The sequence below is a fragment of the Dendrobates tinctorius genome, unplaced genomic scaffold, assembly GCF_039654945.1.
Source record: "Dendrobates tinctorius isolate UK_male_01 unplaced genomic scaffold, ASM3965494v1 ptg000022l, whole genome shotgun sequence".
Lineage (NCBI taxonomy): Eukaryota > Metazoa > Chordata > Amphibia > Anura > Dendrobatidae > Dendrobates > Dendrobates tinctorius.
Genome location: NW_027361690.1, coordinates 20,586,158 through 20,611,930, shown reverse-complemented (window position 1 = coordinate 20,611,930; position 25,773 = coordinate 20,586,158). Strand labels below are relative to the sequence as shown.

General features: G+C 46.4%; 1 long non-coding RNA gene across 4 annotated transcripts in view; it reads left to right on the top strand.

Annotated features, from left to right (window-relative positions):
• Positions 1–25,773, top strand: part of LOC141084071 (uncharacterized) — a 54,557-nt gene that overhangs the window by 26,161 nt on the left and 2,623 nt on the right. For 2 of the 4 annotated variants that reach the window (XR_012230921.1, XR_012230922.1), the window contains 3 exons: positions 2,253–2,460; positions 11,092–11,181; positions 24,859–24,989. This is a non-coding gene — a long non-coding RNA (uncharacterized lncRNA). The remainder of the gene's footprint in view (positions 1–2,252; positions 2,461–11,091; positions 11,182–24,858; positions 24,990–25,773) is intronic. The other 2 variants (XR_012230923.1, XR_012230924.1) reach the window with 1 other exon arrangement.

Here is a 25,773-nt window from a genome sequence, read left to right as displayed (position 1 = left end):
TATTATTATAGCGCCATTTATTCCATGGCGCTTTACATGTGAGGAGGGGTTTACATACAAGTACAGTAATCTTAAACAGTACAAGTCACGACTGGTACAGGATGAGAGAGGACCCTGCCCGCAAGGTCTCACAATCTACAAGGGATGTATCCCATATGGTCCTCAAAACCTCTACTTAACATCACCGTGAACTGAAACCTCATGCATTTTTACACTAGGCTGGGAGTAGACCCTGGATGTCCCTATGTCTGGAAGTCCTGGTCTAGATTGCTCGTTGTAAAGTCGTGGCACATGTAACATTATGACTTGCTTCATGACTGTAGACCAGTACTTCCAGCTGCAAGTAGGCCCAGGACATTCCTTTGCATGTGCAGGAACATCCCAGTCCTAGTCACGGCCAGAAGTCCCACCCTAGTGTGAAAATGACCGGGTTTCATCAGCACACACTTGCAGTAAGGAGCAGCACCAAGGACCTTTCGCAGGAGAGAGCTGAAAAGATGAGAAGTGAAGTATTAGTTTTTTGGGGTCTTTTTTTTACATCTTACATTTATTATGCTTTGGGAGTCTTTCCAAACCTCAGTACCCCAGAGCTTAACAAAGAAATTGAATTACCGTATATACTTGTGTATAAGCCGACCCCCCCCCCCTAATTTTGTCCCAAAAAACTGGGAAAACTTATTCGCGTATAAGCCTAGGGTGCACAGTGAGTGGCCCCAGATTATGCTGCACAGTGAGTGGCCCCAGATAATGCTGCAGTGTGTGGCCCCAGATAATGCTGCACAGTGAGTGGCCCCAGATAATGCTGCACAGTGCGTGGCCCCAGATAATGCTGCACAGTGCGTGGCCCCAGATAATGCTGCACAGTGCGTGGCCCCAGATAATGCTGCACAGTGCGTGGCCCCAGATAATGCTGCACAGTGCGTGGCCCCAGATAATGCTGCACAGTGCGTGGCCCCAGGTAATGCTGCACAGTGCGTGGCCCCAGATAATGCTGCACAGTGCGTGGCCCCAGATAATGCTGCACAGTGCGTGGCCCCAGATAATGCTGCACAGTGCGTGGCCCCAGATAATGCTGCACAGTGCGTGGCCCCAGATAATGCTGCACAGTGAGTGGCCCCAGATAATGCTGCACAGTGAGTGGCCCCAGATAATGCTGCACAGTGAGTGGCCCCAGATAATGCTGCACAGTGAGTGGCCCCAGATAATGCTGCACAGTGCGTGGCCCCAGATAATGCTGCACAGTGCGTGGCCCCAGATAATGCTGCACAGTGCGTGGCCCCAGATAATGCTGCACAGTGCGTGGCCCCAGATAATGCTGCACAGTGCGTGGTCCCATCATGTTGCTGCTGCATCTGTTACAAAAAAAACTACTAACCTCCGTCGCTGCCCGCTTCTCAACAGCGTTGCCAGCTCTGCAGTGACTGTTCATGCAGAGGGCGCGTGCTAGCTACGTCATCGCGCCCTCTGACCTTAATGTCACTGCAGAGGACGCAAGACAGAGCAGCGGTGGAACGGGGACAGGTGAATATGGCTCCCCCGGCTCATACTCACCCCCTCCTGGCTCGTCTCTGCAGCGCAGCCCCCCTGCTTGTTCTATGTTCTCGACGCCGCTGCTCTTCCTGCTTCAGCGGTCACGTGGTACCGCTCATTAAACTCATGTATATGCGCATATTCATGACTTCAATGAGCGGTACCACTTGACCGCTGAAGCAGGAAGTGCAGTGGCACCAAGAACATGGAACAAGCAGGGGGGCTGCAGAGACGAGCCAGGAGGGGGTGAGTATGATCTCTGACACTCCCCTGCCGACCCCCCCCCCCGGTATATGACTCGCGTATAAGCCGAGAGGGGGACTTTCAGCCCAAAAAAATGGGCTGAAAATCTCGGCTTATACACGAGTATATACGGTAGCTGAGAATAAACTCACTGTAAATCGAATGTCCTGGTAACATCCATGCTACTTGTCTCAAGTGATAAGTTTCATTATGGAGAAATCCTTTAAATATCATAATGTTCAGCCTCATCCACAGCCAAGTGTATAATGAAAATATAATTATTTTATGGCTTCTCCTTTTTAACAGACAAAACCATGTAAGATTGATTACACGAATGCTAAGCTGCTTATTAATAAAATCCATTAACTAAATTTATAAAATGAAGTACAAGCTTTACTGAGAACAGATTTCTTCAGTGTGAATAATATCCTGTAAATGTCAGATTTATTGTGATATTTCCCATTTCTCTCCCCTGATAGGAGGCAGCGGTGTTCAGCCATCCAGCTCCTGCACAATCTCTCATTCCATCAAGGAGAGATTACTATTCCACCATGGGCTCAACTTTGTAAGCTTTGCAAAGGTCCTGATGGCGGAAGACACTTTACCCTGCCAAGAAATTGCTGTTAAGATCATCAGCAAAAGAACCCTGGTAGCCGGAGGGGATTGTCTGGATGTCATGGTGGAGAGGCAAGTTCTGCCACTGGCATCTGGAAACACCTTCCTCATCCACCCAGACTTCTCATTCATTCTTGGTGCTAAAAGGTTTGGCCACTTCTCTGATGTTGAGGTTCTATTGGTGTGCTCCGTACACTGTTCACATCCGGCTTTTGGCGGAGTTGGTAACTGCTCATCGGACACCCACAATCTGATATTAATGACCTTTTCTAAGGATGAGTATATCATAAGCGTGGGAAAACCCTTTACCAAATGTCCCTGCACTACAAGCCTCACTGTTCAGTGGGCGCTACGTCTGCCAGGGACAAATGTTACAGAGGTGATATAGAGTATATTAATGATGAGAGCAAAATGGCTCTTTATGGTCTTGAATGTTGCTGAGCTGAAATCCCGGGCACAGCACATGGGCAACAGCACTTTTGTTTGGAAGAAAAGCAAGTCTCATTCCATACCTGACAACCCCTTACCCCATAAAGAAGCAGAGACAAGCAATTATCATTTTGTTTTTTCATCTCCGCATCCGCAATCTAAAAGCTGTAACTTTTGTCTTCTCTCACTATAGCTGATTGAAGGTCGATATTTAATTTCGCATGAAGTGTTGTATCTTTTTATTGCACCTTTGTAGAGTGCACATATTGTATTGAATGACGTTTATTAATTTTTTGAGGTTAGATTGAAAAAAAATAGGAAATTTGCTAGTGTTTTGGGGGTTTTATGGCACTTAATATGTTAACTTTATACAAGACTCATTACTTTTGTTGTTGTTATTAGCATAGTTATTTTCTCTCTCGTTTCATTGGGGGACACAGGAAACCATGGGTGTATGCTGCTGCCACTAGGAGGTTGACACTATGCAAAAAAAAGAGTTAGCTCCTCCCCAGCAGTATATACCCACCAACTGGCAGAAAGCTATTCAGTTTTAGCTTAGTGTCAGTAGGAGGTGGACACTGGCTGCTCTCAGCCCCGTATCTACCTTTTAGGTTTTGTTTTTTATTAATGATGTCTATTTTTCAGGTCCAGCTTGTGATTCGGGCTACGGAGTGTAACAGCTCACTCCGCTCTCCCCCCTAGAGACCGGGAGCACAGTGTGGGAATGCGTCACTACTGTACACTCTCGTGTCGATCAGGCAGGACCCCATGCCTCCTAACACTTCAAGCGTGTTTGGGGCATCCGAAAGACCGAAGATGCAGACTGGTCCTGGCCACTACCCCCCCTACGCCGCCCGCCCTCAATAGCCGGTTGCTCAGGGGAGGAAAGAGAAAATGCTGACTGGTCCGTGCCGCTATCCCCCTACGTCACCCACCCTCCGAAGCCGGTCGCTCAGGGGAGGAAGACTGATTCATTACCCGACGGCTACCGGAGATGCCCAGTGGCCCTGAGATACAACCACAGATTCGTCTTCCAGCGCCGCATCTGGGAAGAGGGGTACGTTTTTCGTTGGGATAGGTATGAATGCAGCAGCGGGGGGGGGCTCCCTTACAATTTAAAAAAAAAAAAATTCCCATATATAATAATAATTATATAGCCACCAAGACGATACACCCTCAGTCTGACAGTTTCTCTCTAAAGGAACCATCTGACGGTCCGCCTTCGAGGCCACAGGCTCTTTCTTCTGCCCCTCCTTTGCCGCCACCTGGGTGGCTAAGGCGGTCTCTGCATGGGCGAAGCATCTCCGCCGAGGTATCGTCGCCGAAGCCCCGTCGCCTGCTCAGCCATAGCAGCCGGCAACGTCGTCGCGATCCGCACTTTTGTGGCTTAAGGCCTGGAACGCTGACTCTGCATCAAAGAAGTCCCTCAAGGGCCTTCCCTTCCATGGTTCTCGCCTATTCGGAAAAGAGCTGGATAAGATAATCTCCAACGCTACGGGAGGGAAGAGTACACTTCTACCACAGCAGAGGATCAAGCACGCGCCATGTCGCACTGCTCCTTTTCGTTCCTTTCAGAGGTTTCAACCCAAGAGCAACCCGTGACAAAACAGATCCTCTGTGCCTCAACAAAGGAAAGAACCCTCCTTTAAGCCAGCCCCGACCTGGCGCTCAAGACCCACCTAGCGCCGGCCCCCTAGGTCTGGTACCAACAGGTTTTCGTCTGCATGACGGGGCGCCCCCACCTGAGAATCCTCAAGGTGGGCGGTCATCTTCAGTTTCGGGACAAGTGGCTGTCTGTAGTCGCCGACGCCTGGGTATGGGACGTCGTCTCCTACGGTTACAAGATAGTTTTCTTCTCTCCCTCGATCTCGCTTTTTCGAGTCCCGTCCACCAAGAGATACCGCTCTCATTCCGGGGTTTTTCAAGACTATCAACTCCCTCTTCGAAGCCGGCGTCATCATCTACATTCCCATACAAGAGCACTTTTCAGGTTTTTATTCCAACCTGTTCGTGGTTCCTAAGAAAGACGGCTCAGTTCGTCCCATTCTGGACCTCAAACTCCTGAACAGATACGTATGCCTGCGCCACTTCAAGATGGAGTCCCTTCGATCCGTGATAGCTTCCATGGAACCAGGGGAATACCTCTGTTCGGTGGACATTCAAGATGTCTACCTACACATTCCCATCTTTCCCTCCCACACCAGAGGTTCCTTTGTTTCTCCATTCAGGGTGTCCACTTCCAATTCACGGCACTGTCATTCGGCCTAGCTACTGCCCCCCAAGGTTTTACCAAGGTGATGGCGACAGCGATGGCCATTCTACGCAGCCGAGGCATTCTCATCATTCCCTATTTAGACGACATCCTCATCAAAGCCGCATCCCGTCAGGAGAGCCTGTAGATCACCCTGGACACTCTTACTTGGTTTGGTTGGATAGTCAACACCGTGAAGTCCTCTCTGACCCCGGTCCAACGTCTGGTTTTTCTAGGACTGATCTTCGACATGGTCCAAGCAAAGATCTTCCTATCCAAGGACAAATCCCTGGCTCTCGTACGCGGAGTTCGGTCTCTGAGAGGTCGCTTGCCCTGCTCCGTCCGTTTCTGCATGAGTGTGCTAGGCAAAATGGTTGCCTCAATGGAAGCATTTCCATTTGCTCAATTTCACTCGCATCCTCTCCAACTCTTCCTCCTGGCAAGAAGGGACAAGTCAATTTGTTCCATAGATCAGGTGGTCTCGGTTCCACCGCGGATAAAACAGTCCCTAAAATGGTGGGAGCACTCCCAGTTGATCCGTCTCGGGGGGTCCTTCCTCCCCATTCATTGGAAGATAGTCACGAAGGATGCCAGCCTTCTCTGCTGGGGAGCAGTCTTCCAGGATCTGACGGTCCAGGGTCGGTGGTCAACTCAGGAATCGTCTCTCCTCAACATTTTGGAAGTCCGAGTAGTAGTCCTTTTCCTGGAACATTGGCAGGAACTTCTTCAGGGATACCCGATTCAGTTCCAGACCGACGCCAGGGGGGTGGCGTACATCAACCACCAAGGGGGGACTCGAAGTCGGGCAGTGATGTCAAAGGACGCTTGGCTCCTGTCTTGGGCTGAGCAGAATGTTCCAGCAATCTCCGCGGTGCACATACTAGGGGTTGAAAACTGGGCAGCAGACTTTCTCAGCCGAGAAGGGCTGGCCGCAGGCAAATGGTCTATACACCAGTCAGTCTTCAACCAAATTTTTCTCAGGTGGGGGACTGCAGATGGCAATCTAATGGCGTTCAGGCTCAACCACACGGTTTCACAGTTTGTGTCCAGATCTCGCGACCCGCTTGCAATCGGTCTCGATGCTCTAATGATATCTTGGGCACAGTTCTCCCTTCCGTACCTTTTCCCACCTCTGCCGCTACTCCCCAGGGTAGTCAAAAAGATAAAAGCGGAAGAAATTCCCATGATTCTCATCGCCCCAGATTGGCCTCAGAGGTCCTGGTACGCAGAGTTAGTCAACCTCTCAGTGGACACGCCTTGGAGACTCCTAAATCGTCTGGACCTTTTGTCGCAGGGGCCCCTCTTCCACCAGAGTTCTTTGTCGCTCAGTTTAGCAGCATGGTCGTTGAAGCCACGGTGCTGAGATCAGCTGGGTTTTCTGATCAGGTCATACAAACCATGATCAAGGCGAGGAAGCCCTCGTCATCCAAGATTTACCACCGAACATGGAAAGCATATTTCCGCTGGTGTGAAGTTCACCAAATCACCTCCTGTCGCCTCCAACTCAAAAATATTTTCAGAATCCGTCCGTTCCTCAGTCCTCAATCTACTAAAACTCTTGTACATGCCCTCATCATCTCCCGCCTTGACTACTGCAACACCCTCCTCTGTGACCTCCCTGCTAACTCTCTTGCACCACTCCAGACTGTTCTTAATTCTGCTACCCGATTAATCCACCTCTCTCCTCGCTACTCCCCTGTCTCTCCCCTCTGCAAATCCCTTCATTGGCTCCCAATTCCCCAACGAATCCAGTTCAAACTACTAACACTGACCTACAAAGCCATCCACAACCTTTCCCCTCCCTATATCTCTGTACTAATCTCCCAATATCTTCCCTCACGTACTCTTCCAACCTCCCAAGACCTCCTACTCTCCTCCACACTTATTCGTTCCTCACACAACCGCCTCCAAGATTTCTCCCGAATATCCCCTATCCTCTGGAATGCCATGCCTCAACACGTCCAATTATCCACCACCCTCGGATCCTTCAAACGGAACCTGAAAACCCATCTTTACAGGAAAGCTTACAGAATTCTGCCGCCTCACCACCGCCTGAGCTGCCACCTCATCACCACCAGAGCTGCTGCACCCCCGACCTGTCTTTTCCCCACTATCCCGTAGAATGTAAGTCCGCAAGGACAGGGTCCTCTCCCCTCTGTACCAGTCTGTCATTGTAAATTTGTTGTGGAAGCTTGTTTACTGTTAACGATATCTATAACTTTGTATGCAACCCCCCTTCTCATGTACAGCACCATGGATTTAATGGAGCTATATAAATAAATAAATAATAATAAAATCACTCCAATGGTGTTTCACCTACCATCCATCTTGTCCTTTCTACAATCGGGTCTGGAATCCAGACTGTCTCTTAGTCCCATTAAGGGACAGATTTCGGCTCTCTCAATCTTGTTCCAAAAGAATTTAGCTGTTCGCCGACCGTGTAAAACTTTTGTTCAGGGAGTGGCCCATTCCGTTCCTCCCTACCATCAACCAGTGGATCCCTGGGATCTTAATTTGGTACTTGATGTTTTACAAAAGTCTCCGTTCGAACCACTGCGTGAGATCTGGTTCACTCCTTTCCTGGAAGATCTCCTTCCTGGTTGCGATCACCTCAATAAGGCAGGTTTCTGAGTTGGCAGCGCTCTCCTGTCATTCTCCTTATCTGATTCTTCACCAGGATAAGGTTGTCCAGCGTCCGGTTCCATCTTTTCTTCCCAAGGTGGTTTCTGGCTTTTATCTGAATGAGAACATTGTGCTTCCGTCCTTTTGTCCGTCTCCGTTTGGTGGGAGCCTCCTGGGCAATCCGTCATCAGGCATCGGCCTCGCAGCTCTGCAAAGATGCTACATGGGCCTCCATTCATACTTTCACCAAATTCTACAAGGTTGATACTCATGCTTCGTCAGGTGCGAACCTTGGAAGAAAGGTCCTGCAAGCCGCAGTGGCCTGAGCTATGACTTGAGGGTATTAATCTTCTTCCCACCCTTGGCTTTTGGACGTTCCATGGTTTCCTGTGTCCCCCCAATGAAGCGAGAGAGAAAACTAGATTTTGGGTACTAACCGTTAACTCTGTTTCTCTGAGCCTTCATTGGGGGACACAGCACCCGCCTTGTTTTACTGTTGTTTTTATCAGGTTCTTCTGTTATCTGTTTTGTTTATTCTGCTACTTTCTCTGCTTCTCCTACTGCTTTCTCACTGAATAGCTTTCTGCCAGTTGGTGAGTATATACTGCTGGGGAGGAGCTAACCCTTTTTTTGCATAGTGTCAACCCTCTAGTGGCAGCAGCATACACCGATGATTTCCTGTGTCCCCCAATGAAGGCTCCGAGAAACGGATTTTACCGTGAGTACCCAAAAATCTATTTTTTTTTTCTGCATAGCCTGCAGTTTACGGCGCCTACCATCTTGCAGCGATGATGTCCTCTTCATTCCTGCCCGTCGCGACTCCGGCACAGGCGCACTCTGCTGCTCAACAGGGCAGAGCAGTGCATCGGTGCCGCAACGGGCAGGAATGAAGAGGATGTCATCGCTGCAAGATAGGAGGCGCCGGACCGGACCACGACTCCCTCCGGACCAGGACCGCCCCTGGTTGAGTATAATCTAACTCATTTTTCTTCTCTTTCAAGGTACATCGGGGGCTTAGCTACAGCATTACAGAATGCTGTAGATAAGCCCCTCATGGCGGTGGCCACAGCTGATAGGCGAAAAATAGGGTGACAGATTCCCTTTAAAAAGTTGCAAATATGACGCAATCTTAATTCCAGTCGCTTTTGGTGTATTTTTTGAGTATGACAGTTTTGGGCCAATTTGCAAAATGTGTGATTTTGGGGGCCAAAAAAATTGCAAAACCAGTTCAAGGCAGAGAAAAGACCATTTTTGACTTTGTACCAAATTTTTGAATTGGGTGCACCATTTTGAAGAATTTTGCACCAAAAACAGCAACAAATACCACAAGACCAAAAAGGAAAGAGATTAAAAATATAAATTATGCATCTGGGCTCCTATGTCTATAATTATATAATTATTATAATATTATTCCCATCTTTAGCTGAAATTAAAAAGATTTTCTAAATGTATTCATATATATCATTGTTTAGAATTTTAGGGGTCACTGCAGATAAACCACTTTTCTATTGAGTTACTACATATCTTAGCAATATACAACTTTCTTAGGCTGGTTCCACATTAGTGTTTTTTTGCGCAGCGCATCGTGCGCATCCGCCATGCGCACCTATGTTTAACATGGCGTGCGCGTGGTTGTCATGATCAATGCTGGATCAGGACTGATATAAAGCACAGGTAACTTTTTTTTCCTAAGCTGTGCTTAAGGTTTGGTTTTTGCCCCCGGTGGCCATTAGGATTATTGCACTGTTGTGTCATTTGTTCTAAGTGGTGAGCGTGATTGCACTCTAGTTTATTTAGTTAAGTGCACATGATTATAATGCAGGTGTGATTGCTGGCTCTGCTATAAAAGAGTCACAGGTGTTGCAATCAGTGTTGGTGATAGTGTTCATTTCAACCATCCTTGGTGGAGGAAGGCGCTCGAGAGCAGCTCTGACAGAGCCTGGTGTGAAAGGAGTTATAGAGGATTTCCTTAGTTCTCATAGATTCTGGAGGAGAGCTGCATGCTGGTGATGGACTCTGTTGCAAGGAGCAAGTGCAACAGACTAAAGCTAAGTGGTGTTTCCCTGTTTGTGTTTTTTCCTTAGTGTGTATTAGTACAGCGGTGGGGCCGGTGCCTGCGCCACCCAGTTCCCTAGCAAGGGATAGGTGTAGGGTGTGCTAGGTCGACAGGTTCGTGATCGGCGCCCGGTGCGGAACCGGCATAGGGAACATTAGGAGCTTTAGGGACACTGACTCAGGGGAGTGCAGGAGGTCTCCACGTCCCCTGTCCCTATCGCAGGGCCCACCGTTGTAACTGTTTCCCTACCCCTTGTCTTGTTGTTTTAGTTACCGGCCTGCGAGCCGTGTCACACAGGACAATATCACGTGCCGCGTCTTGTTGTCCTAGTTATCGGCCTGCTGGTTGCGTCACACAGGACGGGTCCATGTGACAGTGGTCTTGCGTTTGCATGCGTTCGGCTGCGTTATCGTGCGCATGCATTTTTTTTTCAGGTGTGCGTCTAGACGCACCAGACGCAACCTGTTGCATTTCTGGGTCCGTCCAACGGCGTTTAAAAAAAGCATGTGTTCGCTTGAGCACGGAATGCGTCAAAAAAAAGCATAAAAGTCTATGGGAACGCAGGCGTGTGCATGGACATGCGTACACCTGCATTTGTAGGTGTAAACATGGGTAGAAACTGGTTAAAACGAATGCACATAAAAAATGCAAACGCATACAAAAACGCATGATGCGTTTTTCCATGCGTTTCTATTGCGCACGAAGCGCTGCGCAAAAAAACACTAATGTGAAATTAGATGGAAAACCCCTTCAAGTAGTAAAATCTGTATTTGTCTTTAATAAGGAGTGGAAACTTATGTTCTCACGCTATATGGCATTCTGATTGACCACTTGGCTATCGTGCCACACAATTTAACAAGGAAGTGTCTCATTCCGCCACTGTCTACTAACAGTGGCAGGCTGTTAATCCACACAGCACCTCTGTGACGCTCTATTGACCAATCAGCAGAATCTAACAACCATATTTCATAGCTTCATCAGTGGAGGTTACATCCTACCACTTTTTGCTGCTAGCGGTGTGAGGCTAATCTCTATAGTGTTTTCGCAGCACAGCTACTGTCTGCTATTTAACTAATTGCTATCTGGCAGTGACAGTGATGGTCTATCTAGAGCATCTTTTTGGCACAATGTTTTCCTTGCTACATATTTATGGTAATTTTTAGAGAGTAAGCGCAGTGAATTTTATTTTGGATTTTTTACTTGTAGTTTATGTAACAGGACTTGCACAGTGCCTGTCTTCACCTGCAGCTTCTCCAATAGGTGCATTCTTAGAAGGAGCGCCAGTGTGTATAATTGTTTGTACTTTTCTTTACTATATAATAAATGCAAATGTTCCATGTTACAGGTGAATGTTTTCCTTGGCATGGACTATGAGCTGCAGGAACTTTTACCAACTTCTATACAGGAAGGGACCACTTGACATCACCAGTGCCAGGTAATGTATAAAGTATTCCCCAGTCAGGGAGGCGATCCTGTGATCACGTGTACAATTTGCAAACTTGTGGTCACGTGCCGACTAGTCTCACCCGGCTTCTGTCAACAGTAGGTGATTGAGAGACATGCAGGAGTATAGTTGGCATATAATCACAGTATGTAATTTGCACACATACATTCTCCAGACTGCAGTACTGACAGTGTGCGCTTCTTATTACACCGTCACGATTCGGCAGTCACATAGACTAATGCAGGCTTCTCTTCTGAGACCAGATAACTCCTTTATAAAACCCTCTAAACTGCGCTGTACATAAATGGACATTGAGATACTGCAGGTCCCAGTGTTACTTCCACTCGTGACATGTCCGATCCTGAGATTCTCTCTATTTCTGAATTTGAAAATACTTTATAACAGTCTCTTCAGGAGCTCGGATCCATCCTGATTTTTGTGCAAAGTAACTGAAATGACAATGCTGAGAGTAATGATAGAAAATTGTCCTATGAGCAGAATAATATAGAATAATGCTTCTAATGGATAATGGTTCCCAAGTTTCCTATCTATGGGATCTGATACTTATTCATTTTCTATTTCTATGTTTGATATTGTATGTGGTAATTCCTGAAGAAGGGGCCATCGGAGCCTTGAAACGCATTGAATAAACCACTGTATAATTCTCTTATCATCTGGAACCCCATTATTACGGCAGTGCGGATTTAATCGACACTTCCTACTAAGTGTATCATTTTCTATCTGTCAGATTCTATGCCGCCGAACTTGTGTGTTTGAGCCGGTTCCTCCATTCTAAAGGCGTCATCCACAGGTAATTTAGTCAGTGTTAGGCCGGTTTCACACGTCCGTTTTTTTACGGTGCCGGATATGTCAGTGTCCGTGTGTGTAATACTTGAGGCACCCGTGTGCTACATCAGGTATATTATAACCTCTTTTGGTGACATTAACCCCTTTAGCCCCAAGGGTGGTTTGCACGTTAATAACCGGGCCAATTTTTATAATTCTGACCACTTGCCCTTTATGAGGTAATAACTCTGGAACGCTTCCATGGATTCTGGTGATTCTGACATTGTTTTCTTGTGACATATTGTACTTCATGTTAGTGGTAAAATTTCATTCATATAACTTGTGTTCATTTGTGAAAAAAACAGAAATTTGGCGAAAATTTTGAAAATTTCGCAATTTTCCAACTTAAAACTGTACCCCTGACAGTACTCAAAACCACATTCAAGAAGTTTATTAACCCTTCAGGTGCTTCACGGGACTTTTTTGAATGTTCAAAAAAAATTAACATTTAACTTTTTTCACAAAAAAATTACTTCAGGTCCAATTTTTTTTTCATTTTACCAAGGGTAACAGGAGAAATTGGACCATAAAAGTTATTGTGCAATTTGTCCTGAGTACGCTGATATATGGGGGGGAACCACTGTTTTGGCGCATGGCAGAGCTCAGAAGGGAAGGAGTGCCGTTTGACTTTTTCAACGCAAAATTGGCTGGAATTGAGATCGGATGCCTTGTCACGTTTGGAGAGCCCCTGATGTGCCTAAACAGTGGAAAACCCCCCCACAAGTGACCCCATTTTGGAAAGTAGACCCCCCAAGGAACTTATCTAGATATGTGCTGAGAACTTTGAACCCCCAAGGGCTTCACAGAAGTTTATATCGTACAGCCGTACAATTAAAAAATCATATTTTTTCCACAAAAATGATCTTTTCACCCCCAATTTTTATTTTCCCAAGGGAAACAGGACCCCAAATGTTATTGTGCAATTTGTCCTGAGTGTGCTGATACCCCATATGTGGGGGTAAACCACTGTTTGGGCGCATGGCAGAGCTCGGAAGGGAATGAGCGCCATTTGACTTTCAACGCAGAATTAGCTTGACGCCATATCGCATTTGGAGAGCCCCTGATGTGCCTAAACAGTGGAAACCCCCCACAAATGACACCATTTTGGAAACTAGACCCCCCCTAAGGAACTAATCTAAATGTGTGTTGAGAACTTTGAACATCCAAGTGCTTCAAAGAAGTTTATAACGCCCAGGCGTGAAAATAAAAAAATCATATTTTGTCCACAAACATGATCTTTTAGTTCCCAATTTTTTTTATTTTCCCAAGGGTAACAGGATAAATTGGACCCCAAATGTTGTTGTCCAATCTGTCCTGAGTGCGCTGATATCCCATATGTGGGAGAAAACTACTGTATGGGCACACATCGGGGCTCGGAAGGGAAGTAGTGACGTTTTGGAATGCAAACTTTGATGGAATGGTCTGCGGGTGTCATGTCGCGTTTCGAGAGCCCCTGATGTGCCTAAACTGTGGAAACCCACCACAAGTGACCCCATTTTGGAAACTAGACCCCCCAAGGAACTTATCTAGATGTGTGGTGAGAACTTCGAACCCCCAAGTCCTTCACAGAAGTTTATAACGTAGAGCCATAAAAATAAAAAAAAATCATATTGTTTTCCACAAAAATGATATTTTTGCCCCCAATTTTTTATTTTCCCAAGAGTAACAGAAGAAATTGGACCTCAAAAGTTGTTGTGCAATTTGTCCTGAGTAGGCTGAGACCCCATAAGTGGGGGTAAACCACTGTTTGGGCGCATGGCAGAGCTTGGAAGGGAAGAAGAACTGTGAATTTTTCAACGCAGAATTGGCTGGAATTGAGATCAGACGTCATGTTGCGTTTGGAGAGCCCCTGATGTGCCTAAGCAGTGGAAACCCCCCAATTCTAACTCCAACCCTAACCCCAACACACCCCTAACCCTAATCGCACCCCCTAACCCTAATGGGAAAATGGAAATACTTTTTTTTTTTTTTTTTAATTTTATTATTTCTCCCTAACTAAGGGGGTGATAAAGGGGTGGTTGATTTACTATTTATGGCAGGTTTTTATGTTTGGCAGCTGTCACACGCTAAAAGACCATTTTTATTGTAAAAATAGTTTTTGCATCACCACATTTTGAGAGCTATAATTTTTCCATATTTTGACCCACAGAGTCATGTGAGGTCTTATTTTTTGCTGGACGAGTTGGTTTTTAGGACGCAGAATGAACAAAAAACAGCATTTCATGAATTTCTCTTGGGGGGGGAGTTTACACCATTCGCGTGTGGTAAAATGGATAAAGCGGTTTTATTCTTTGGGTCAGTACAATTACAGCGATACCTCATTTATATCTTTTTTTATGTTTTGGGTCTTTTATACAATAAAAACAATTTTATGTAAAAAATAATTTTTGCATCACTTTATTCTGCAAGCTATAACTTTTTTATTTTTTTGCTGATGTCACTATGACGACTCGTTTTTTGCAGGACAAGATGACGTTTTCAGCGGTACCATGGTTATTTATATACGTCTTTTTGATCACGTGTTATAGAATCATAGAATCGTAGAGTTGGAAGGGACCTCCTGGGTCATCTGGTCCAACCCCCTGCTCAAAGCAGGATTCGCTAAATCATCCCAGACAGATGTCTGTCCAGCCTCTGTTTGAAGACTTCTATTGAAGGAGAACTCGCCACCTCTTGTGCCAGCCTGTTCCACTCATTGATCACTCTAACTGTCAAAAAGTATTTTCTAATGTCTAATCTGTATATCCTCCCATTCAGTTTCATCCCATTGCTTCTAGTCTTTCCTTGCGCAAATGAGAATAAAGATGATCCTTCTACAATGTGACAGCCCTTGAGATATTTGTAGACAGCTATTAAGTCTCCTCTCAGTCTTCTCTTCTGCAAGCTAAACATTCCCAAATCCTGCAACCTTTCCTCATAAGACAGGGTTTGCAGACCGGTCACCATTCTTGTCCCTCTTTTCTGAACTTGCTCTAGTTTGTTGATGTCTTTTTTAAAATGTGGCGCCCAAAACTGGACACAGTATTCCAGATGAGGTCTGACCAAAGAGGAGTAGAGGGAAATAATGACTTCACATGATCTAGACTGTATGCTTCTGTTAATACATCCTAGAATTGCATTTGCCTTTTTTGCTGCTGCATCACACTGTTTGTAATGATGTATAGTAGGTTTCTATGAAGACAGTGGCTAGATGATAGAGTCACAGACACAGGTATACGTGAAAGTAGTTTGTATTAAACAAGCAGCACAGAACAGCACAGGTGCTGGCGGAGCCAGATAATGACAGCAGTGGTAACAGCAGCAGAACTCAGTCCAGTAGATAGCAAGTTGTACACCGGCACTGTGTAGATGTAAGCAGACACAGTCTGAAGAATGCAGGCAAGGACAGTCACTTAGCCCTCTCCCTTGCGGGAGGGGAATCTTCGGGCACAGTGCAGTGGCAGAGAAAGTCACTAGGTAATTGATACTGGATGTGCAAAGGTAGCAGGGATAGTCTCTCAGGTGGAACGCACACAGCAGTCAAGATCTTCAGCGCATACCGTGAGTGCTGTAGTAGCGGTGAGCGGTGGAGGCAGGGCTGGAAGGAGCCTTCAGGCCGACCCCGTCAGAAGGTCCAGGCAGCGGCAGTTAGGCAGCAGGTAATCCAGGTGGATTCAGCAGGAAGGAAGGAGGTAGCACAGCGTGCAACTCCCAGCTAGCTGATCAGGTACAGGACGAGATATACAAGCAAGGTAGTCACGTCCAGGAAAGCTATTTAAACCCGGCGGGCGGGACCAACAGGCGGTGATGTCACAGGAACCAGTATGGCCGAACGAAGCCAGGCTTAAGGGCAACAGTAAGGGCAAGGTCCGGAACACAGCAGAATAGGAACGATGCTTACATTATTCCCCCCTTAAAGAATGTCCTCCGGACAATCTTCGACCAGGCTTGTCCGGGTACCTTAGATGAAACTGCTCCAGCAGCCGCGGAGCACAGATATTCTCCACCGGTTCCCAGGAATTCTCCTCGACAGAGTATCCTTGCCACTTGACCAGATATTGCAACTTCCTTCTGAAGATCCGTGAATCCAGAATCTTCTCCACGACATATTGTTCATGTCCATCAACGAGCACTGGAGCTGGAGGAGAGGAAGTACGCCCTGGGAAAGAATTTGGTACAACTGGCTTTAGTAGGGAAACATGGAACACCGGGTGAACCTTCCAGGCAGGGGGTAATTTCAGACGCACCGCTACCGAATTCACTAGAGCCACGATCTTGTATGGCCCTACAAACTTCTGCCCCAGCTTGACAGTCGGTGCCCTCACCCTCAGATTCTTGGTAGACAACCAGACCGTATCTCCCACCCTATACACCGGAGCCGGCCTCCTGGTACGATCTGCTGCTCTCTTATACCTTTCCTGCGCAGTCGTCAAGGTGGTCTTCAGAGCTTCCAAATTCTGCTGTAAGAAAGAAAGATGGTCAGACACAGCAGGCACTGCAGCCTCCTTGGGGAACTGCGGCAAGATGCTTGGGTGGTAACCCTGATTAGCAAAGAACGGTGACTGCTTAGTCGAGGAGTGCTGCGAGTTGTTATATGTGAACTCTGCCAGGGGAAGCAGATCTACCCAATCGTCCTGCAGATGACTTAAGTAGCAACGGAGGTACTGCTCCAGGGTCTGATTCGTACGTTCCGTCTGTCCATTAGTCTGTGGATGGTAAGCCGAAGACAGACTTACTCTAATATCCAGAGCCGCGCAGAAACACCTCCAGAACCTAGACGTGAACTGCACCCCACGATCCGAGATCACCTCATCCGGGACTCCGTGCAGACGGACCACCTCTTGAATCAACAAGTCTGCAGTCTGTTTTGCTGTGGGTAATCCAGCACAAGGGATAAAGTGTGCTGCCTTAGTGAGGCGGTCCACGACCACTAGAATGGTGTTCTTACCCTTGGAGACCGGTAGTTCAACAATAAAGTCCATTGAGATGGATCTCCAGGGACGAGATGGTATAGGCAAGGGTTGTAACAACCCGGAAGGCGACGTACGAGGCGTCTTGAACCGAGCACATACCTCGCAGGATGACACGTATCCCTCCACGTCCTTCCGGTACGAAGGCCACCAGAAGTACCGAGCCAGGAACTCTTGGGTCTTCGTTATTCCACGATGTCCCCCAATCTTAGAATCATGGATCAGTCGGAGGACTTCAAGTCTTGTCACCTCTGGTACATACAGCCGATTCTCCTGTAACCACACTCCTCCATTGTAATTTAGGCTTACTTCGGGGGTAGGTTGCCTTAGCAACGGATCTGCTGCGTATGCTGCTTTGATCTCAGACAGAAGATCCTGATGATGGATTGCAGAGATGAAATGAGCGGGAGACACAACAGTACTAGGAGACGACTTAATCACTTCCTCAGGAGCAGCAATCCTAGATAGCGCATCTGCCTTACCATTCCGTGCCCCCGACCTGTAGGAGATGATGAAGTTGAATTGGTTTAGAAACAAGCTCCAACGTGCCTGACGTGGGTTCAAACATCTTACGGACTGCATGAATTCCAGGTTTCGGTGGTCGGTAAGAACTGTAATCGGAGTTGAGGACCCCAGCAGCAAGTGTCTCCACTCCTTGAATGCCGTCACAATCGCCAGTAACTCCTTGTTCCCTACGTCATAGTTCTTCTGCGCCGGGGATAGCTTCTGAGAAAGAAAGGCACAAGGATGAAGAACTGCCTTCTCACCTCCTCTCTGTGACAACACTGCGCCGATGGCGACATCCGATGCGTCCACCTCAAGAGTAAAGCTCAGGTCTGGGTCTGGATGTCTTAAGATGGGAGCCGACACAAATTTGTCCTTCAGCCGTGTGAACGCCTCCTGGGCTTGCGGAGTCCACCGGAACGGTACCCCCTTCTTGGTCAGTTGGGTGATGGGAGCCACAATCTCAGAGAAGTTACGGATGAAGCGCCTATAGAAGTTGGCGAATCCCACAAACCTCTGAACTTCCTTCACCGATCCTGGCGCTGGCCACTCCTGGATCGCTCTGGTCTTTTGATCGTCCATCTGGAGACCCTGTGGAGAGATGACATAACCGAGGAACTGCACTGTTGCCCTGTGGAACTCGCATTTCTCCAATTTGATGTAAAGATGGTTATGCAGCAGGCGTTGCAGCACTGTCCTCACGTGGAGCCGATGTTCCTCGAGATCACTGGAAAAGATTAAAATGTCATCGAGATACACAACCATAAATACATCAAGCACATCTCGGAAAATGTCATTAACAAAATGCTGAAAGGTTGCAGGAGCATTTCGTAGTCCGAACGGCATGACCCGTGATTCGAAGTGTCCATAACGGCAGCGGAAGGCCGTCTTCCACTCATCTCCAGACCGAATTCTCACGAGATTGTAGGCTCCCCGAAGATCCAGTTTGGTGAATATCTTAGCCTGCTTCACCCTCTCCAGTAGTTCAGAGATTAAGGGTAGCGGGTGCCGATTCATGACCGTTACCTTGTTTAAATCACGGTAGTCCATGCAAGGACGCAGACCCCCGTCCTTTTTCTTCACGAAGAAGATTGGTGCACCCGCAGGAGAAGTAGACGGTCGGATGAAGCCCTTGGCGAGATTCTCGTCGATGAAGTCCTTCAAGGCCTTTAATTCAGGACCAGACAAAGGGTAAATACGCCCGAATGGGATCTCCGCCCCAGATATCAGTTCTATCGGGCAATCATAAGGCCGGTGGGGAGGTAACATATCTGCCCTCTTCTTATCACATACCTCTGCCAGATCCTGATACTCCATTGGTAATTGTCCCTCAGTCGTAGCTACTACCTTGGGGATAGCAGCGACCTTAGGAATAGCGGGGTTGCTGTTAGAACTTGGAGGGAACTGCACTTCCCTGGTCTCCCAGTTGATGCGAGGATTCTGAACCTGGAGCCAAGGTAACCCCAGGATAATAGGAAAGTGAGGAGAAGATATTAGTAAAAAGGACAAATGTTCCACATGTTCCTCTCCAATGCATACCTTCACCGACTCAGTCTCCATGGTTACCGGTCCCGATATAAGTGGTGACCCGTCTACTGTCTCCATCAAGACTGACGACTCCCTCTTCACTGCCCTGATTCCATGCTTCCTTGCAAACGCGATATCCATGAAGTTTCCACTGGCCCCGGAGTCCAACATGGCGGCGCTCTCGACACACCGACCCTGGAAGCAGACCCTCAAGGATAGGTAATAGTGGGAATTCTTCTTAGTAGCGAAGGAGGAAACGACGGATGTCATCGAGATCACCACTGCGTTCAATGGAAGAGATGCCAGCGAATTCATATCGGCAAAGTCCAGGTCTCTCTGATTGTCTCTGCCCCCCGAATTGTTCAGATCTAGGACGCAGGACTCCCCTGCCTCAGAGTTACAATCAATGATAGCTGCAGCCGTCTTACGTCTCCTGACTGGACACTCGGAGATGAAGTGACCGGTCCCCCCGCAGTAGAAGCACAGGTTTTCCTTAAAGCGATGCTCCTTGCGGGCATCAGGAGGATTTCTACGTACGGCATCCACCTGCATCGGTTCGGGCTCGGGCTCGGGATTCCTCCTGCTGGTGACATCTCTGGAGGGAGAAGAGAACGGAACAGTGTTATTAAACCGTAGATCAGACCAGCGCTCCTGTCTGCGCTCAGAGAGTCGATTGTCAATGCGGATGCAGTGGTTGATGAAGTCCCCAAGAAGCACGGGCGAGTCCCCGCGTGCCAGTTCATCCTTAACTGCCGTAGACAATCCCCTGCGGAAGATGGCCTGCTTGGCTGCCCCGTTCCAGGTGGTGTCTAAAGCCCATCTACGGAAGTCCAATGCATACTCCAGCACCGAACGCTTCCCCTGCCGAAGGGTCAGCAGCGTCGTCTCAGCAGTATTAGCTCGGTTCGGGTCATCAAACATCTGCGTCATTGCGGCAATGAAATTGTCCATAGAGTTAAGCAGAGGGTCGTCGGTCTCAATCAAAGGGTTGGCCCACGCGAGCGCCTTACCAGACAGCAGCATGACTATGGTCAGAACTTTGGAGCGTTCCGTAGTGAACTGTGGGGCATGAGCAGCAAAGAAGATCCGACACTGGTTCAAAAATCCTCGGAATTTATCCCTCTCACCAGCGAACCGGAAGGGTGGAAGCTTCGGGAAGGTCGGTGTAGTATCCCGGGCAACACCTGCTACCTGCGCGGCTGGGGCCTGTTCCAGAGCAGCAATCCGATCGAGCTGCATAGGAATCGCTTGCTCCAACGCCAGAACACGATCACCCTGAAGAGGAGCAGCTTGTTCCAGCGCCGTAATCCGATTTGCCAGTCGTTGCAACTGTGCCTCTGCTGCCCCGGCGTTGTGTTCGATACGTTGCTCCAGCGTGTCCAGCTGGGTCCTAATGCCTGCCACATCCTGCCGTATCAAAGCAAGCTGCTTGCTTACACGTTTCTCCAGGGACTCTACACCTGCGGTCTCCATATTGGTGGCTTGTATATCCTGTAATGATGTATAGTAGGTTTCTATGAAGACAGTGGCTAGATGATAGAGTCACAGACACAGGTATACGTGAAAGTAGTTTGTATTAAACAAGCAGCACAGAACAGCACAGGTGCTGGCGGAGCCAGATAATGACAGCAGTGGTAACAGCAGCAGAACTCAGTCCAGTAGATAGCAAGTTGTACACCGGCACTGTGTAGATGTAAGCAGACACAGTCTGAAGAATGCAGGCAAGGACAGTCACTTAGCCCTCTCCCTTGCGGGAGGGGAATCTTCGGGCACAGTGCAGTGGCAGAGAAAGTCACTAGGTAATTGATACTGGATGTGCAAAGGTAGCAGGGATAGTCTCTCAGGTGGAACGCACACAGCAGTCAAGATCTTCAGCGCATACCGTGAGTGCTGTAGTAGCGGTGAGCGGTGGAGGCAGGGCTGGAAGGAGCCTTCAGGCCGACCCCGTCAGAAGGTCCAGGCAGCGGCAGTTAGGCAGCAGGTAATCCAGGTGGATTCAGCAGGAAGGAAGGAGGTAGCACAGCGTGCAACTCCCAGCTAGCTGATCAGGTTCAGGACGAGATATACAAGCAAGGTAGTCACGTCCAGGAAAGCTATTTAAACCCGGCGGGCGGGACCAACAGGCGGTGATGTCACAGGAACCAGTATGGCCGAACGAAGCCAGGCTTAAGGGCAACAGTAAGGGCAAGGTCCGGAACACAGCAGAATAGGAACGATGCTTACATTGTTGACTCAGATTCAGTCTGTGATCTATTAGTATACCCAAGTCTTTTTCACATGTGCTGCTGTTTAGCCCTATTCCTCCCATTCTGTATATGCTTTTTTCCATTTTTATTGCCCAGATGTAGTACTTTGCATTTTTCCCTGTTAAAAACCATTCTGTTAGTTGCTGCCCACTGCTCCAGTTTATTTATATCTTTCTGAATCCTCTCTCTCTCTTCTCTAGTATTAGCTATCCCTCCTAGCTTTGTGTCATCAGCAAATTGAATCAGTTTACCCTCAATTCCTTTATCTAAATCGTTGATAAAGATGTTGAACAATACAGGGCCCAGGACAGAGCCCTGTGGTACCCCACTTGAGACATTCTTCCAACTGAATGTGCAGCCATTATGACCACTCTTTGGGTCCGATCACTAAGCCAGTTCTGAATCCACCTAACAGTTGCCCTGTCCATTCCATACTTAGTAATTTTTTTCAATAAGGATTGTGTGAGATACTTTATCAAATGCTTTGCTGAAGTCAAGATATACTATATCAACAGCATTTCCCTGATCCACCTAATCAGTGACTCTGTCATAGAAGGAAATTAAGTTAGTCTGACATGACTTATTAGTTACAAACCCATGCTGACTCTGTTTAATCACTTCATTCTTATCCAGGTACTGACATACATGTTGTTTAATAATTTGTTCAAAGATCTTTCCTGGTATAGAAGTCAGACCCACCGGCCTATAGTTGCCTGGGTCCACCTTCTTCCCCTTTTTAAAGATAGGAACAACATTTGCTCTTCTCCAGTCTTCTGGGACTTCTGTTCTCCACGAATTTTCAAAGATTATGGAGAGGGGTTCAAAAATTTCTTCTGCTATCTCCTTCAGTACTCTGGGGTTAATTCATCTGGACCTGGAGACTTGAATTCATTTAGGTTAGCTAAGTGTTCCCTCACTAGCTTTCTGTTTATAGATACCCTGGATTCTTCTATTCCCTTAATAGTACAGAGAAGAATAGTTGATGTTACATTTCCTTTCTGAGAGAAAACAGATGCAAAATAGGAATTTAAAAGTTCGGCCTTCTCAAAATCCTGTCTCACCATTTCATCATTTTCATCCTGTAAAAATCCTATAGCATCTTTGACTTTTCTTTTACTTTTGACATATGCCCAAAATCCTTTATTATTGCTTTTGATGTCTCTTGCAAGCCTCAATTCATTGTCAGCTTTAAATATTCTGATTCGTGCCCTGCAGTTTCTGCAGACAGCATTATATTCTTCTTTAGATATGCCTCCCTTTTTCCATTTTATAAACATTTCTTTCTTCCTTTTTAGCAAGTGCTTAAGTTCTGTGTTCATCCATCCTGGTTTCCTTAAACACTTCATATTCTTCCCTCTTTTCAGAATTGTTAACAATTGTGCTTTGAGAATTTCATTTTTCAAGATTTCCCATCCTTCCTAGACATTTTTGTCCTTAAGGATATCCAGCCATTGGATCCCTCCAATTCTTTTTCTGAATCCCTTAAAATATGCATTTCTGAAATCTAGCATTGACGTCACTTTTTGTTCAGCGGTATGATGATAAAGCATTGTTTTTTGCTTTAAAGGGGTTCACTAAAGTGATTAATTAGTGGGACAGTTTTATAGGGCGGGTTGTTACGGATGCGGCGATACTAAATATGTGTACTTTTATTGTTTTTGGGTTTTTTTATTTACAAAAAAAAAATTTATTAGGGGAATATATATATTATTTTATTAGAAATTTTGTAAAATTATTTTTACTCTTATTTTTTTTTTTTTTTTTACTTTATTATATTGTCCCAGTGTTCTGAAACTTTGCAGTGCAGTATCAGATCAGCTCTCAGCAGGCATTGGGAAAGCCGCCTCCCAGCAGGACCCCGAAGACTCCCGCAGCCATCTTAGGTCCGGGGGCCTGCACGGAGGAGCCCCCTCCCTGTCCGATGCTTCCCTGTGCCCCCGGTACACTACGATCATGTTTGATCGCAGTGTGCCAGGGGTTAATTTGCCATGGGTGGTCCGGGACCGCCTCTGGCACATAGTGCCAGGTGTCAGCTGTGATAATCAGCTGACACCCGGCCGCGATCTGCAGCGCTCCCCCCGTGAGTGCCGCTGATCGCTATGATGTACTATCCTGTCCATGGGGATTACGTCCCAGGTCACATGGACGGGATAGTACATCAGATGGCAGAAAGGGTTTAATCTTGTATTTTGTGTAGTACTCATTTCTAATTGGCATTGCAGCCTTTGAGAATATTTAAATGAAAATTGTATTTTAATCTATCCTATTTAATAAAAGGTTTTTTTAAAGGCACATATACTCAATATTATTTTGTTGGTACTCCGTGTCAGAGATTGACAGCGTCATTTAACATGTTAACAGCCATGGGTGAATCACGATTCCACCCGCAACTGTTAGGGGCACAAGTCAGCTGATCAAATCAGTGAGAAAAGGAGAGAAAAGCCGAGACCAATAATGGTATGCACAACCACCATGTAAAATAGAAAAACCTTTATTGCACCGCAAACATGACCAAACATTAAAACCAATTAAAATTATGGATACATAGCAATCAAACTACACCCCCTAGTATAAATCAAATCTGTGGAAAATCCACCATCAATATCAATGATAATTGAGCTAACTAATACATAAGGCACATATTGAAATCAGCACATAGTGCAAAAAAAAGTGATATTCATATATGCAAACCATGTGTCAATGCTAAGTCCTGACAATGATTACAAATATGCCATTGGTATTATTGCTATAATGGCATATTTGTAATCATTGTCAGGACTTAGCATTGACACATGGTTTGCATATATGAATATCACATTTTTTTTTGCACGATGTGCTGATTTCCATATGTGCCTTATGTATTAGGCACATATGGAAATCAGGGTCACACAACAATATGAGTGACATATAAGTGTGGTGGCACTACTAATAGTGCTGCTCTATGGCAGATCCTGGACATGGAGGAGTATAGCGCCGGAGTACACTGGTTCTCGTTTGAAGTCCTCTTAAACGAGATGCTGACCAGTGAGAGTAGCTACGTTCCCGCACGCTTTGATAATTCTTCCTCCAGCGCCAGGGACATCATTGAACAGGTTAGTATGTTTCCGGTATAAGGGTCTAGTATTAGGGTCATACAATGTTAGTAGTCGCTGACAAGGAGGCTGTAATGGTACTGAACACAGCCTTACACAGACATTTCCTCCCAATCTACATCCTCCTAAGTAACATTTACAATGTCCTGTTATGGATAAGAGGACTAGAAATAAAAAAGGTAGCATGGCTGAGCAGTCTAAGGCGGTGGATTAAGGTTCCAGTCTCTTCGAAGTCATGGGTTCAAATCCCACTGCTGCCAATATTACAAGGATTTAAAAACCTTTTCATCTTCCATAATTTCCCTCGGGATCAATAAAGCGTTTCGTATCATAAATCCATTGCTTGCACCCCCTGTTCACTAAATATCACTAAGATATACCATCACAGCAGACAACACATTATGGAGAACAACAATCAGGAAGAAGTGATCACTGTGTTATAATCTGTACTGGTCACATCACAGGGTTCACTTACTAATTCCTAAATACGTTTCTCATTTTCAGCTCCTCCAGGAAGATCCTGTCCAGCGATTGTAAATTGTAACATTTGAGAGCACCCCTTTTCACCTCAATTCCAGCAAATTGACTGGGTCTCAGTGGAAGCCCTTAGGATGGCCCCACCATACATTCCTGTAGTAAGTAATGGACAGAATTGTCCCATGGATCTGAATAAGATTCTCTCCCACAAATTTTTCTACGCTTTTGGTTCTGTGATACATTAAGTGTCAGGGTTGGAAGATAATTTGGATAGCGTTAATCTCTACATTACTATTATAGACGATCGGGCTGGTCAGACAATGTAATTTATTATCGGAGCATGTCTAGTCTATAGGATTGCTCTTCTTCAGACCCTTTTGCAGACTAAATGCAAATAATTAACTAGTTATAAGGTCTGTCAGGTACGAGCCATTTAATCTGGCAGAAGATTGCACAGGCGTCTGTAGCTGGAGCTAGAGAAGACCACTCTTGGTAAAAAAAAAAAAAAAAAAATGTACATGAGCTCTCCATAAGGGCCAGATCACAACGTTTTGATAATATTTCATGCAGACCTGGAAGTGAATCTAAAGATTAGTTTACATTTTTTTAATAGTAATTCTCCTTTTTACAGTGTCCACTGCTGATTTTGACCAGAGGAAAAATAAAACAAAAATTCTGAACCAATTTAGTCAAAAAACAGAAGTGATAGTTACCTAATTCACAAAAGGTCTGTTATCAGCTCAAAGTGTTTAGAGCTGAAGTGATAAGTACAGATTGTACTTATACAAAACTTCTCCTCACCATACTTGAGCTATTGCCTGTTACCTACACATAATTCTGCATCCTATGTATGATGAAACAGAAATGTAATCGGCCATAGAGATGATTAGTGGCGCTGCAGCTCATTGAAGGGACTAGACGTCAGCTGCAATGCTCGTGGGG